Genomic DNA, 12,156 nt, shown 5'->3' with positions numbered 1-12,156 from the left:
ATTTCACGCAGTCACTGCATCCCATTTCACGCAGTCACTGCATCCCATTTCACGCAGTCACTGCATCCCATTTCACGCAGTCACTGCATCCCATTTCACGCAGTCACTGCATCCCATTTCACGCAGTCACTGCATCCCATTTCACGCAGTCACTGCATCATATTTCAATCATTCACTGCAACACATTGCACTCAGTCAGTGCGTCCCATTTCCCACAGTTACTGCATTGCATTTCACTCAGTCACTGCAACCCATTACCCTAAGTCACAGCATTTCCTTTCCCTCAGTCACTGCATTTCCTTTCCCTCAGTCACTGCATCTCATTCCCCTCAATAACAGTATCCCATTTCTCTCAGTCCCTGCGTCCCATTCCACTCAGGCACTGCATCCCATTTCACTCAGGCACTGCATCCCATTTCACTCAGGCACTGCATCCCATTTCACTCAGGCACTGCATCCCATTTCACTCAGGCACTGCATCCCATTTCACTCAGGCACGGCATCCCATTTCACTCAGGCACGGCATCCCATTTCACTCAGGCACGGCATCCCATTTCACTCAGGCACGGCATCCCATTTCACTCAGGCACGGCATCCCATTTCACTCAGCCACGGCATCCCATTTCACTCAGCCACGGCATCCCATTTCACTCAGCCACGGCATCCCATTTCACTCAGCCACGGCATCCCATTTCACTCAGCCACGGCATCCCATTTCACTCAGCCACGGCATCCCATTTCACTCAGCCACGGCATCCCATTTCACTCAGTCACTGCGTCCCATTTTACTCAGTCACTGCGTCCCATTTCACTCAGTCACTGCGTCCCATTACCCTCCGTCACTGCGTCCCATTTCCCACAGTCACAGCATGCCATTTCCCACAGTCACTGAATCACCTTTCCCTCAGTCAATGCGTCACATTCCACTGAGCGGCTGCATCCCATTCCACTGAGTCACAGCATCCCATTTCACTCAGTCACTGCGTCCCATTTCACTCAGTCACTGCGTCCCATTACCCTCCGTCACTGCGTCCCATTTCCCACAGTCACAGCATGCCATTTCCCACAGTCACTGAATCACCTTTCCCTCAGTCAATGCGTCACATTCCACTGAGCGGCTGCATCCCATTCCACTGAGTCACAGCATCCCATTTCACTCAGTCACTGCATCCCATTTCACTCAGTCACTGCAACCCATTACCCTCAGTCACAGCATCCCGTTTCCACAGGCACTGCATCTGCTTTGCCTCAGTCAGTGAATCCCATTTCCATCAGTCACTGCATCCCATTTCACTCAGGGACTGCATCCCATTTCACTCAGGGACTGCATCCCATTTAACAGATACAGTGAATCCTATTCAACTGAGACAGTGCATCCATTTCCCTCGGCCACAGCATCCCACATTCACAGTCACTGCATTTCCTTTCCATGTCACTGCATCAGATTTCCATCTGTCACTGCATCCCATTTCACACAGTCACTGCATCCCATTTCACTCAGTCACTGCATCCCATTTCACACAGTCACTGCATCCCATTTCACACAGTCACTGCATCCCATTTCACACAGTCACTGCATCCCATTTCACACAGTCACTGCATCCCATTTCACACAGTCACTGCATCCCATTTCACACAGTCACTGCATCCCATTTCACACAGTCACTGCATCCCATTTCACACAGTCACTGCATCCCATTTCACACAGTCACTGCATCCCATTTCACACAGTCACTGCATCCCATTTCACACAGTCACTGCATCCCATTTCACACAGTCACTGCATCCCATTTCACACAGTCACTGCATCCCATTTCACACAGTCACTGCATCCCATTTCACACAGTCACTGCATCCCATTTCACACAGTCACTGCATCCCATTTCACACAGTCACTGCATCCCATTTCACACAGTCACGGCATCCCATTTCACACAGTCACGGCATCCCATTTCACACAGTCACGGCATCCCATTTCACACAGACACGGCATCCCATTTCACACAGACACGGCATCCCATTTCACACAGACACGGCATCCCATTTCACACAGACACGGCATCCCATTTCACACAGACACGGCATTCCATTTCACACAGACACGGCATTCCATTTCACACAGACACGGCATCCCATTACCCTCAATCACAGCATTACATTTCCAACAGTCACTTCATCAGCATTCCCTCAGTCACTGCATCCCATTTCCATCAGTCACTGCATCCCATTTCCATGAGTCACTGCATCCCATTTCCATCAGTCACTGCATCCCATTTCCATCAGTCACTGCATCCCATTTCCATCAGTCACTGCATCCCATTTCCATCAGTCACTGCATCCCATTTCCATCAGTCACTGCATCCCATTTCCATCAGTCACTGCATCTCATTCCCCTCAGTCACTGCATCCCATTTCACTCGGCCACTGCATCCCATTTCACTCGGCCACTGCATCCCATTTCACTCGGCCACTGCATCCCAGTTCATTCGGCCACTGCATCCCAGTTCATTCGGCCACTGCATCCCAGTTCATTCGGCCACTGCATCCCAGTTCATTCGGCCACTGCATCCCAGTTCATTCGGCCACTGCATCCCAGTTCACACAGTCACTGCATCTCATTTCACGAATTCAATGCTTCACATTACACTCACTGAGAGCGTCCCATTTCCCTCAATCACTGCGTTCCATTGTCCTCAGTCACTGTGTCCCATTTCCCACCGTCACTGCATCTCCTTTCGTCAGTCACTGCATCCAATTTCACTGAGTCACTGCATCCCGTTTCACTGAGTCACTGAATCGCATTTCTTGTTCTCAACTGAATGCAATGGTCATGAATCTCCTCCAATGGCTGCTCATGTATTTCCAGTGCAAAATTTTACCATGTTTTCATTTTCAACTTTGATTACATGTGTTTCCTCTATTCTATTAGATGCTGCAATAAACTCAAATTTGATAAATCATAATTCAACCACCATTACCTACAGAGTTAATTTCATCAAACAGATCCAATTAGAATTGTCACATTCCCAAATCCTGATTCAAGTTTTTCTAATTATGGGCCACGTGGTTAAGAAAAAAGAAACTGAGAATCAGAGAGATGTACAGTCGGGAAACAGATCCTTTGGCCCAATTTGTCTGTGTTGACCAGATATCCGAAATTAATTTAGTCCCATTTGCCAGCATTTGGCCCATATTCCTCTCAACCCATCCTACTCACATACCCATCCACATGCCTTTTAAACGTACAAGCCTCCACCACTTCCTCTGGCAGCTCATTCCATACATGCACCACTATGAAAAAAATCCGGTCTATTTTAAATCTTCCCTCTCTCATTTTTAACCTATTCCCTCCAGTTTTGGATTCCAGCAACCCGGGGAAAAGATCTTGGCTGTTCGCTCTATTCACATCCCTCGTAATTGTAGAAACTTCTATATGGTCAGCCCTGAACTCCAAAGTTCCAAGAAATAGCTGCCTGTTCAAGCCCACGGTATACCTCCAACCTCCGATGCTTGTAACATCCTTGTAGATCTTCTCTGAGCCCTTTCAAGTTTACAACATACAACAATCCAGCGCAGAACAGGCCCTTCGGCCCTCAATGTTGCGCCGACATCCTTCTTCTCGCAAGGAGACCAAAAGCGATTGCAGTATTCCAAAAGCAGCTGAACCAACGTCCTATATGGCTGCTAAGTGATCTCCCAACTCCTATACTCAATGCACTGACCGATAAAGGTGAGCACACCAAATGTCTCCTTCATATCCTTTTTACCGGTGGCTGTACTTTGATGGAACTACGAAACTGCACTCCAGCGTCTCTTTATTAAGCAACACTCCCCACAACCTTCAGTGTATACGTGCTGCCCTGATTTGCCTTTCCAAAATGTAGCACCTCACATTTATCTAACCTCAACACCATCTGCCACTCCTCAGTTTATTGGCCCTTGTCAATGTCCCATTGCATTCTGAGGTGACCTTCTTGGCTGGCTACTATACCTTCAATCATTGGGAAACTTACTAACCACACCTTCTATTTTCATATCCAAATCATTGCATCACTTCAACTCCCCCTCTCACTCCCTGAACGACATGTCCATCCTGGGCCTCTTCCAGTGTCACAACCAAACCACCCAGAAACTGGAGGAGCAGCACCTCCTATTCCGCCTCGGGAGCTTCCAACTCAATCGCCTCAATATGGACTTTGCCACCCTCAAAATCTCCCCACCCGCCAGCCTCATCCCAAGACTAGTTCCTCCCCTCATCCCCGCCTCCATGACCTGTCCGCCTTCTCTCCCACCAATCCACTCCTCCCACCTCACTGACCAACTCCCACCACTGCTTGAAATTATTATTCTTTTCACACTTCATCAGCTCAACGTTACTTCTAAAATCTATTTTCCAATTGTTGGAAAAAGTGAGATAAAGAGAAGTAAAAGAAGTTACATTCTTACCACTCGTGAAATCTCTGAATATTCTTCTGTTGAAAGGCCGCCAAGGAACGATGCAATTCTTTTGTCACAAACACTGTGAGGGAGACATCTTTTTCGGTTCCACTAACTCCACCCTAAGGAAGACAAACCCACGTAACATATCTAGTGACTTAAAACATACTCTATTGTTGCCCAAGGTGGAGAGCTGGATGAACACAGCAGGCCAAGCATCATCAGAGGAGCAAGAAAGCTGATGTTTCGGGACGAGACCCTACTTCAGAAAATTGGCGCTGGAGAATCTGAGGTAACAAGGTGTAGAGCCGGATGATACTGCTTGGCCTGCTGTGTTCATCCAGCTTTACACCTTCTTATCTCAGATTCTCCAGCATCTGCAGTTCCTACTGCCTCTATTGTTGCCCTTTCACTTTACTGAACTAATATGAGCCAGTAGTTTTGTTTAGGCTCACGTAATCTTACGCCTATTGGCCTGCACAAAATCCTGAATTAATTTTGATCGACTGATGGGAGGAGAGATGAATTTTATAGAAATTTTTGTTTTCTACCAATTTGCAGAGGGCATCGTGGGCAATTGAAGGACAGTGTTATTATCCTCCAGGTCTGCGGACTGCATCGTTACCAACTTGCCCATTTGCATATACATACAATATTCATTATGTACCAATGAAACATAATAAACCAATACTGCGTACTAAAAACAACCCTCAAATATCAATGGAAATTTAAATATTTATCATAGAGTTTGAAGGATTGAATTCAATGATATAAAGCAAGAACCAGTGAAGATGAGTGCAGTTGGTCAGCACTTTTGCCACTAAGTGGAGGTTGGCAGTTTGAGGCCACCCAGGAACAAGCAAGCTCTGTCTAACTCCAAGGGCAGCACGGTGGCTCTGTGGTTAGCACTGCTGACTCACAGCGCCAGGGACCCAGGTTCGATCCCACCGTTGGGCGATCTTCTGTGCGGAGTTTGTACATTCTGCCCATGCCTGCATGGGTTCCTGCTGGGTGCTCTGGTTTCCTCCCACAGTCCAAAGATGTGCAGGCTAGGTGTATGGGCCATGCCAAACTTGCCCATTGTGTTTAGGGATGTGTAGATTCAGTGTGTTAGTCATGGGAAATGTAGGGTTACTGAGGAAAGGGTCGAGGGATGGGCCAGGGTGAGATGCTCTTTGGAGGGTGGCTGTGGACTTCTTGGGTCAAAAGGGGCTTGTTTCCACACTGTAGGGATTCTATGATATGAAAGTATCTTTTGAAATGGACATTCATGGGTATGCTGTAACAGAGACCTTGAAATACTGCACAACAAATATTTGGAACTAGACTGTCAATTCAGACATAGCATCAAAAAGGTCATGGAAGTTGTCACTGCTATTAAGCAGGATTGATGAAAATCCAGCAGGAAATGGTGTCAAAAGGCCCAGTATCTTTTATTCATCTCCAGTTATTTTGTCCAAGGCACTGGATGCTGGCAGGATTGAAACATTTAAGAAATGCTTCACAAATCACATATAAGGACCTGCACATCTTTGAACAATGGGAGGAAACTGCAGCACCTGGCAGAAGCCCCTCGCAGACGCGGGGAGGACGTGTCAATTCCACACAGATAGTTACCCAAGACTGGAATTTCAATTGGCTCCCCAGTGCATGAGCAGCTCTAACCACTGAGCAACTACCTTGCCCAGAAGGGGTTTTATAAGCGCATACATTATTTCCATTAAGACAGATCCAATCCTCTATGTCCAATCAAAATAACATATTGTAGATATCATGACAACAATCATAAATGATTTTGAACAAGTAAATCAAAAAAATTGAAATAGTTTCCAAGCCTAAATACTAGATAAGATGCAGTTAAGATGAATAGTGCAACAACAAAAAGGCCATATTTTATGTGACGATCGGTAACACTCGAAAACTTGCAACAATTCGTCGCCAGTAGAGATCTGAAGTGGCTTGATGGTGCACTCCTTCAGACACTGGAATGAAACTCCAAAGATCACAAATTCTCCTTCAATACCATGTTATAACAGTGACTGCATCAACCTGTGTTTATGGGCCTGACTGGAAACCCACACAACATGCATAAACAAAAAAAAAATCTAAGGTGATAGGAGAAAAAAATGTATGTATGCAACGTCTTTGAAAACCAATTATCTGTAGTGGATGCAAGCCCATAAGGAATCTTGTTTCGCAGATTATATTCATTTGCACTGCAGGTCATGCCAGTCAGAATCAGTTTTCGTTTCATGACAGATAACTAAAATGTCCATTACAATGAACTTTGGTTGATCAGAAGATTTTAAGTAAGGACTATGTCTTGTGTGAGCTGACGGCATTACGGGATGGAGAAGGTACATGCACTGCTGGCATCTTGACACGATTGAATGAGCAAGCATGGACGCAAAGGTTGTAACAGGTAACAATTGTACAGGCAATATCTTTTGACCTCCTTCCGAGCAAGCCTGTAATACTCTCAAGCTGTGCTAGACCCTCACTTCCTCCACCTTACGCTGCCTTTTTCTTTTTGACAAGAAGCACCTCTGTACCCGTCATCCAAGGCTCCTTAATCTTACCCCTTTTTACCTGTCTCAGAGGAACAAATTTATACATCACTCGCAACAACTGCTCCTTGAACAGCCTCCACATGTCTGCCGCGCCCTTTCTGTGGAACAATTGCTCCCAATCTGTACTTCCCAACTCCTGTCTGATCGCGTCATAGTTTCCTTTACCCCAGTTAAATATCTTTCCCTGGTAACTGCTCCTTTCCCTTTCCACGGCTATGGTAAATGTGAGGCTGTTGTGGTCACTGTCGCCAAAGTGTTCTCCCACCACGAGATCTGACACCTGTCCTGGCTCATCGCCGAGCACCAAATCCAAAATGGCCTCCCGCCTCGTCGGCCTGTCCACATACTGAGTCAGGAAACCCTCCTGAACACACCTGACAAAAACGGCTCCATCCAAACCATCTGCACTAAGGAGGTTTCAAACTATATTGGGAAAGTTGAAGTCACCCATAACAACAACCCTGATACGTTTGCACTTTTCAACAATCTGCCGGCCAATGAGTTCTTCGATCTCCCAACTGCTATTTGGGGTCTGTAGAAAACCCCCAGTGAGGTGACTGCTGCCTTGCTGTTCCGAACTTCCACCCACACTGACTCAGTCGACAAACCTTCCTTGGCAACCTCAGCCCATACCACCACAGTCGACAAGTCCTCAAAGGTTCTTTCAGCCGCCGTTATACTGTCCTTGACCAACAAAGCCACACCTCCCCCTCTTTTACCACCTTCCCAGACCTTAATCAAAGATCTGAACCATGGAACCTGCAACATCTATTCCTGACCCTGCTCTATCCATGCCTCCGAAATGGCCACAACATCGAAGTCCCAGGTACCTATCCAAGCTGCAAGCTCACCTACATTATTCCGGACACTCCCGGCATTAAAGTCGTCACACTTCAATCCAGCTTGCTGTCTGCCAGCACACTTCTGTGACAGTGAGGTCCTGACCATGTCCTCCCTACGCTCATCCTCCTGTGTACTAGGACTACACCTCAGTTTCCCATCCCCCTTCTGAGCTCGTTTAAATCCACCCAAATGGCACTAGCCAATTTCCCACCCAGGATATTCGTGCCCCTCTGGTTCAAGTGGAGACCGTCCTGTTTGTACAGGTCCCACCTTCCCCAGAATGAGCCCCAATTGTCCATGTACCTGAAGCCCTCCCACCTGCACCATCCCTGCAGCCACGTGTTCAGCTGAAATCTCTCCCTGTTCTTTGCCTCGCCTACACGTGGTACGGGTGACAAACCAGTGACGACCACGCTGTTTGTTCTAGCTCTCAGCTTCCACCCTAGCTCCCTCAAATCCTGCCTGACATCCCTATCACTCTTTCTACCTACATCGTTGGTGCCTACGTGGACCACGACTTGGGGCTGGTCAACCTCTCCCCTCAGGACCCTAAACACATGATCCGAGACATCACGGACCCTGGCACCTGGTAGGCAACACACCAATCGTCAGTCTCTTTCGTTCCCGGCAAATCTTCTATCAGTCCCTCTAACTAATGAGTGAGTCCCCAATGACTATCACTCTCTTCCAATCCCTGCTTCCCTTCTGTGCAAGAGGGACAGACTCTGTGCCAGAGACCTGCACCCGACTGCGTGCCCCTGATAAGTCGTCCCCCGGAACAGTACCCAAAACGGTATACTTATTTTTCAGGGGAGCGACCGCAGGAGATTTCAGGGGAACGACCGCAGGGAAAGGTTGGTCAAGCTACACCGGGTAACCGTACATTTTTGGCTGAAGAAACATGTGTTTCAATGTGAGCTAATGGAAGAAGCCATGGAGTCAAAGCTAAACATTTCGACAATAAGACAACCATTCTTAAAAGCAGCAGACAGCGTGAAAAAGAAATGAGCTGCTTTAACATCCGGTTAAAATTTATGTGGAATATCAGATGGAATTTTCTTATTGACTCCATTGTGCAATCATGTCGATCTAAAAATGTTAACTGCATTAATTAATACCAACCAGAAACGGACTTTGTCGTAAATGGTTTGACGATTTTCTGTATCTGGAAAATCCCTTTTCCTTCTCGAACGAAGATCGTACCAACCCATGGTACCAAACTGTGAGTCAAATGGATGGGACTCGTAATCTTTGAATTCCTCATCAAAATAGTCTAATTGTATGGTTCTGTGCAATAAAAGAGAAAGAATAAACATGTTTCCCACAATTTTGCTGATGTTTACGAACAGAATGCACAAATTCAAAAAGTTTGAGCTGGCATGTCTGCTTCCTCCAGCCTGTTTAAACTGTTCCATTCAATGCGAAATTTGTGATAAGTTTTAGCACACAGGTCTATTTGATCTGCGCCACCACCTTCTTTTTGTCATACATGCTTTCCCCCTCTTCCTGTAATACATTCCTTGAAGTGTTCAATGAGATTTTGATTTTAAATCTTATTGTCATATTCTTTTGATTCTCAATCATCAATGAATCTGATGTCGCCGCCATTCCATGCAGTGCACAGCACGTCAAACAGGAGTCTTACTCTTGCCATGAGCACTGAGGTAGTATGGGGTCATAACTGTCTCATAGTTCGGAATGAAATTCTATATACAGGGTTATGTAGAGTCATGCAGTTAATTTTATTTGACATGCTATTTCCTTTCTTCACAATTATGCTGGATTTAAAGTGATCTTCACCCTCATTTAAAATGAATCCAATATCCAACCATCTGTAAAACTGGCAAATCCAAATTTTAATTGGAGTTTAGCGTTTCACAAATATATTACTTTTTTTCAAATTATATTCGAGTCAACATTAACATTTCATTCCCTGACAGCGGGTGAACTTACTTTTAAACTCCAATTTTCCTTCGGTATTAACGGAGAGGTGAGCCTTTTTGCAAGCACCGAAAGGCTGCACCAGTTTACGGTAAAACTTGCGGAACTGTAAGTTTCACAAATATGTTCCTATTAAACACTAATTCCTATTGAAGCAGTATGAAGCTAAATTCGTTCAACAGGCAGCAAAACGGTCAAGATTTTAAAAGCAAGCAAACTATTTTGAAGTCACTCTTGGAACTAAATTCCATCTTGGTGTGTGAGAGTCCACTAGGGTTCCTCACTCTCAAGGAACCATTCAAACTGTCATGCAATTACTGAAACACACAGACAAAAAACATGAATGTTAACAGTCACTAAGATTTTGAGAGTGATTGGAATTCGTATTCAATGCACTCTGGGGAAAATCTGTTCCAATCTGGATAGTACTCAAATATCACCATCCCACCTACCTTCCCCAGCACCTCCTCCCCCTCCACGCTCCTTGTTTCTGAGCTCCCTTCCACCCTCCATTTCTGAGGAAGGGTCCTGACCCAAAACCTCAACCTTTCTTGAGCCTCTGATGCTGCCTGCCCTGCTGTGTTCCTCCAGCTCCACAATGTGTTCTCTTAGACACCAACATTGGCAGTTCTTACCATCTGGATAACTCATTCTCACCTTGCAACAAGTGATTTCTCGTCATTTTTCTTTTCAGATTACGCATGTGCATGTATATACATAAATATACATTAACACTTTGTGCCTGAACCACGAACCTGGAGGATATTTAAAATAGTCTCTTCATATCTGCATCAAAGAGAAATCATCAAGGTCATAACTTTCATTTTCGGAACAACTCGAACATTCAAAGTACTCACAGTCAGTGTCCCATTTCCTTGACCAGTCAACTTGATGTGAATCTTTCTTCCAAGTGGGAAACTAGAAACAGCAATTATATTTGAGAGTCAAACTCTTCATTGCATCACCAATATTTCCTTGTCTGTTTGAAGCATAACGTAATGAAATAATCATGGACAGATTGGCCAACAGTGGTAATTTAATGTGTGTTATGGCAACTCAAAATCACAACCATTGAAGTGATCTTAAAAAGCTGTTGTCATACAACAGAGCACCTTTTTGAGATGCAGTGATGAACATACTTCCTGAGATGCAAATAATATATGCCAAATTACATTCCAAAGAATACCTTTACAATTAAAAAGAAGCTAAAATCTCTTTACGTTGTGATACTTGTCAGATTGCTATTCGTCAATGGAAATCGTTCAGAACAATTATTTATTCCCAGATGAAAAGGAAGGGCACACATTTCATTTTCACATCTATCCAAGCATGAGAAAAAAAAACACCTTTATGAATGCGTTGTCAAACAAGAAGACTCACAAAAAAAGTCATTTGGCCCATTGAATTTCCTCCACCATCGGTGAGATCATCGTTGATCTCATTACATTTATCATGACACAACATTTCACCAAACCCTTCTTATAGCTCATACATTCCGATCCAAGTAACATCCTGGTAAATCTCTGTTTGTGTGCCATGCCTTGTCTTTCTAAATATTTTTTCAGTCATCTACAAATTTAGCCGCAGCACATGCACCTCTTTCCTCCAAGTCATTAATAAACAAGCACAAGAGCTGTGGTTCCTTCAGCGCAGACCTCATTTCTTACTGACAAGCCAACCCTGGCATCTCTCTCCATTTGTATCGGAGATAATGGGAGCTGCAGATGAGAGTCCAAGATAACAAAGTGTGGAGCTGGATGAACACACAGGAGGACAAGGGTCTCGGCCCCGAAACGTCAGCTTTTACGCTCCTGAGATGCTGCTTGGCCTGCTGCGCTCATCCAGCTCGACACCTCGTTACCTCAGATTCTCCAGCATCTGCAGTTGCTACTATCTCTGAAGAGATTTTCTTTCTCTTTTCCCACAGCAGTCTTGGAAACAACTCATCTGGGCGTGGGGATTTGTTCACTTCTAAACCAGCCAAAATTTCAATTTCACACTGCATCTTCCTGCTTTATAGACGTGAATGCTCCTCCTTGAAGGGAGAGCAGATGGGAGGACTTGTCTCCTGTATCAATGCCCTTCAGTTCTGAACACAGATTGCTCCCGTCACCCCGTGTACATCCCGTTTCTGATTGGAGCTACTCTTTCCCTGGTTATTCTCCTGCTTCATGTACCTGTGGAATATCTTGATATTCTCTCCAATATTGGCCACCACCGTTTCTTCCACACTTCCTTTTTATACGCCACTAGTCAACCATTCATTTGCTTCCTTCGCACTTGTCGTAAACATGTCCTGAACATTCCTCAAGACTCCAGGGTTTTCCAGGCTTGTCGATAATAAATTTCACCCATAAATGGAATA

At 45.2% G+C, this 12,156-nt stretch overlaps 1 protein-coding gene across 2 annotated transcripts in view; it reads right to left on the bottom strand.

The window, feature by feature from the left end:
• Positions 1 to 10,518, bottom strand: part of LOC132208377 (pregnancy zone protein-like) — an 86,831-nt gene extending 76,313 nt beyond the window's left edge. The window contains exons 1-3 of one of the 2 annotated variants that reach the window (XM_059643982.1): positions 10,449 to 10,518; positions 8,973 to 9,137; positions 4,447 to 4,559 (exon numbers count right to left, since the gene is read on the bottom strand). The gene's annotated coding sequence lies outside the window, so the exon portion shown is untranslated. Of the gene's footprint in view, positions 1 to 4,446; positions 4,560 to 8,972; positions 9,138 to 10,448 lie in introns of those variants that run through there. The other variant, XR_009444453.1, reaches the window with a different exon arrangement.
• Between the last annotated feature and the right edge of the window lie 1,638 nt (positions 10,519 to 12,156).

The sequence above is a fragment of the Stegostoma tigrinum genome, unplaced genomic scaffold (assembly GCF_030684315.1).
Source record: "Stegostoma tigrinum isolate sSteTig4 unplaced genomic scaffold, sSteTig4.hap1 scaffold_371, whole genome shotgun sequence".
Classification (NCBI taxonomy): Eukaryota; Metazoa; Chordata; class Chondrichthyes; order Orectolobiformes; family Stegostomatidae; genus Stegostoma; species Stegostoma tigrinum.
The sequence above is the reverse complement of the archived record's forward strand: the minus strand, read 5'-3'. Positions and strand labels throughout refer to the sequence as shown.